The sequence below is a fragment of the Otolemur garnettii genome, unplaced genomic scaffold, assembly GCF_000181295.1.
Source record: "Otolemur garnettii isolate 467f Iridium unplaced genomic scaffold, OtoGar3 scaffold00033, whole genome shotgun sequence".
NCBI lineage: Eukaryota > Metazoa > Chordata > Mammalia > Primates > Galagidae > Otolemur > Otolemur garnettii.
This window is the reverse complement of record NW_003852428.1, coordinates 16,824,754-16,829,072: the sequence shown is the minus strand read 5'-3', so window position 1 is coordinate 16,829,072 and position 4,319 is coordinate 16,824,754.

Here is a 4,319-nt window from a genome sequence, read left to right as displayed (position 1 = left end):
CAGTGGCCGCTGCCTCTGTCTCCAGGTGATCCAGGCGCGTCTTTCACAGCAGGTGTTTCAAGGTGGCTGTGACTAGTCTGGGGGCAAAGTTTAGTCCCGTGATCACCACAGGCCATCCTCCAACCCAGGGGCCAGACAGTGGGATTTTAGGATTCAGCCTCAGACCCCACCCCGGGGCCTTGCTAGTGTTTACTTTGTTTATATGGGGGCAGGGAGCAGTCTGACGTGTGCAGATTTCCCATCTGGAGTACCACCGGTGTGCAGGTGAGGGACCGCTTCTGACCTGTTGTTGTTCTGATAAGACACTATTGACTTGTTAGTAACATTCTTAATGTTCAGCGATAAAATGAACAGAAAAGTTTGCACTTGGCTTTGCAATGCCTCCTGATTTGAACGCCACACCTAGAAGGTTCCTTTCTGTGACACACTATCAACGCTGTGATACTGGTTCACTGATAAATCTGGTCATAAAGTATCAGGTAAAAAACAAGAGAATTTGCATTTCACAATTGGCCGACTAGATGATGCGTGTGCTGCATGTGGCATTGGGCAGCCTGAGCTTGCCTGCCTGCGTTGGAGGGCCAGCAAGGAGGGAGGGGGCACAGAGACAGGACAGGAAAGAATCAGGAGGCCTAATAAGGCATCACTTTTGAGGCCATGGTAGGATTTTGGCTTTACTCTGAATGGCCATTTGACCTGATGGCCTTGACGTGTGTTCTGAAGGGCTTATTGTTGCTCTTGTGGTTGGGACTGAAGGAACCAAGGATTGAAGCAGTGAAACCACGTAGAGAACTGAGATAATACAAAAGATCAGATCCTCAAATCAGACTCAAAGTCAGAAATCCTAGCCATTATCCAGCTTGACTAATGTCAAGGGTGCCCTATGCCACTCCCTAACTTCCTGGTGCATTAGCCTGTCCCCAACTGAGATTTAGTATAGGATGATATATATGGGACATCACTGATAAAAAGGGAGCTATTTAGGGCATGACATGTTTGCATTTTAATACCAAGTAATTGCCTGCGTTATATGCCAAAAGTTACTTAGCTGATACAACCTTTTTTGGAGAGCCATGTTCCGTAAGTCACACATCTAAGGTTTATTCACAGTGAATACACTAGGCATACCATTTTGCCAAAAGTATTTAGTAATTACATTAAATACAATTATATTAAACAATTCAAATGAAAGATTATTAAGGAAAGCCATGAATATGCTGTTGAGAAGAGACAGGTTTTCAGATACAGAAAGTTTGCAAGTTTGGGAAAGGGTATACCATGCAGAAAGGCATAGGTAAATTAATACGAAAGGTAAACTTACGGTAAGAAATAGTGCGTACAGACTAAAGGAAAATGAGAGAAAGACGTGGAAATTCTGGTAAGTATTACCTTAATACCTTAATAATGCTTTTGTTTGCCAGGGAATTATTTTATCAGTACAACTTTTGCTTTATATAGGAGAAAATGCCAAATCCAGAATCAAAATTGGGAAATTTCACTTACAACTCTTAGTAGCAAAGAGCCAACAGACAAAATAACTGAGAAAGAGGTTCTTCTTACATTTCCTTCTCTGCTATGTATAATCTTTTTGAGTTTTTTTCTTTTTTGATATGAACTTGTAAGTCAAGTCATGTATAAAAGTATTTGCCACTAACTCCCCCAATGCCCCCACTCTCCCTGAGAGGGCAGCCCCGCCGCCTGCCCGAGCCTTGTCTCTCAGTGTTCAGTGACTTCTGAGCCGAGTCCTGCAGCGGGAGGGGTGAAGCTTCAGCAAAATGGTTTCTCAGTTTGAAAACGCTGGGCATCAGGCTCACTTTGCGACAGGGCTGAAATTCTTGTTACTGCTTCTGCAGTCAGAATGTGCACCTGCTTTTCTCTGATCCACTCTGTCTCTGTTCCTTTTTGCCCATCTGCAATCCTTCTGCAATCCTTTTCTTAATTCAATTCCTAACCTACTTAGAATAAACAATTGAAAATTGGTTTTAAGCTTATTGAATCATTATTTCTAGCAATGCAAGCACATCGAGATATGACTCTTTCCTTAAGTATCCAGAGGTCCACCTGCAGAAAGAAACAAAAAAGAAATGAAAAAAACTTAATACACTTTAACTGCATGCCCCTCACACTTTGACAATGTTGTCTCAGTTTACAACTTTTCATATTGCCCATCTCCCAATAGGTTGCTGTGTCATTATTTTGCTAGATTTATTTTGGGTTTTTATACTAAAGCTATGATTGTACATCAGAATTTCAATAGTAGAGCATTCTGGGTTTATCTGTGTACTTAATTCTACCACCGGGTTTTATGGCTTCACATGTTTTCTTTTTTTCACATTAGTGTTTTTTATTAAACTTCTTTGATTCTTGAGATAGTCTCACTTTGTCGCCCTGGGTAGAGTGCTGTGACGTTACAGCTCACAACAAACTTTAGCACTCAAATGATCCTCTTGTCTCAGCCTCTTGAGCAGCTGGGACTACCACCCAGCTGGTTTTTTTTGATTTTTAGTACAGAGGGGGTCTCACTCTTGCTCAGGCATCTCAACAAACTCCTGAGCTTAAATGATCCACCCACCTTGGCCTCCCAGAGTGCTAGGATTACGGACATGAGCCTCATGCCACCACACCCAGCCTTCTATTTTAAATTAAAGAATTTCCCTTATTTCTTGTAAGAAGTATCTGGTAGTGGCAGATTCCCTCGGCTTTTGTTTGCCAGGGAATTATTTTATCTCTCCTCTATATTTGAATGACTGTGTTGGTGGATACAGTTTTTCCTGGGTGGAAGTTAGTTTCTTTTAGCCCTTGGAAAGTGTCTGTCTGGATATTGTTGAGAAGTCAGTCAGGTGAACGGAAGCTTCTGTGTATGTTATTTATTTATTTTCTCGGCTTTCAGGATCTTCTTTTTGTCCTTGACCTTCAAGAGTTTGATTATTATATCTTTTGGGCTAGTTTTATTTGGGTAGAATCTGGTGTTCTCCGATTTTCCTGTACTTGGATATTAATCTCTCTGGGTTTAGAAAGGTTTTTTGTCTTTTTGGTTTTTTCCCCCATCTTAGATAGATAACATCTCTATCCTTTGTTCTTGCTCAGCTCCTCCTGAACACCAAAAATTCTTAGCTTTGGTCTTTTAAGGGCGCTTGCTCCATCTTACTGGCCATCCCCATTCCTTTTTTCCCTCCTCCGTTGTCTGTCAGCCTGCCTTGGAGCTCACTGATTCATTTCTCTCCTTGATCCCCTCTGCTGTTGAGAGCCTCTAATGAATTGTTTTAGTTCAGAAAGTGTATTTCTCAGTTTCTAGATTTCTGATTTCTTCTTTGTTAATTATTTTAATCCCTTAAGTTTCTCTGGTAGATTTCTGAATTGCTTTTCTGTGTTCCTCTGGAGATCACAGTTTTCTTTTTTTTCATTCTTTTTTTTTTTTTAATTAAATCATAGCTGTACATTAATGCAATCATGGGGTACAATGTGCTGGTTTTATATACAGTTTGAAATCTTTCCATCAAACTGGTTAACATAGCCTTCAGGGTGTTCTCTTAGTTACTGTGTTTAGACATTTATATTCCACACCTAGTGAATTTCACACGTGGTCCGACAGTTCACATCCTGCCTTCTCACCAAGGTTGGCTACTTGGTCCTTGCTTTGTCCGTTGGGGACTTCATGGTTCCACGTTTACTGTCATTTCTTGTGAATGTACATCTGTATCTTTGTATTGAAAGATTATTTATTTGAGTCTTTTCTGTCTGGCTTATTTTGATTTTGATAGGATATGTTTGCTTAGAGATTGTTTGTAAGAGATTCTCTCTCTCTCTCTCTCTCTCTTTTTCCCCTACTGGATTCCTGCTTCCTTTAAGGCACTAGATGATGCTGTAAAACCAGGTTTGCCTTGGTTCTGGTAAACAGTATGAATGCCACCCACCCTGAACAGGGAAGATTTCATAGGGGATATCCCAGTAGTGTGGCAAGGCTGGAGGGTTCCTGCCCGGGGACCTGTGGAATGAAGGTCTTACAACATGTGCTGCTAAACAGCCCCTCTGGTTTGGTGTCTCCTTTGGTTGAGTTTTTGGGGCTTGGAGATGGGGGTCCCGCTTTCTCCCTTTGGCTTCTTAGTGATATTTCTCCCTTCAACATTCTTGATGGTTTCCATGGGTTGAGGCACAGATGGTCTCTTGGCAGGGAATACCGATGAGGGGGAAGCTGGTTGTCCACCTTGATCCTTTTCCATGTAGAGACTGGGAGTGGGGAGGAGGTTTTCTGCACATTTGGTGCTGGGTGGCTTGGGGGAAGGTCTTCACAGATATGGAAATCTGGTTCTTTTACTTCT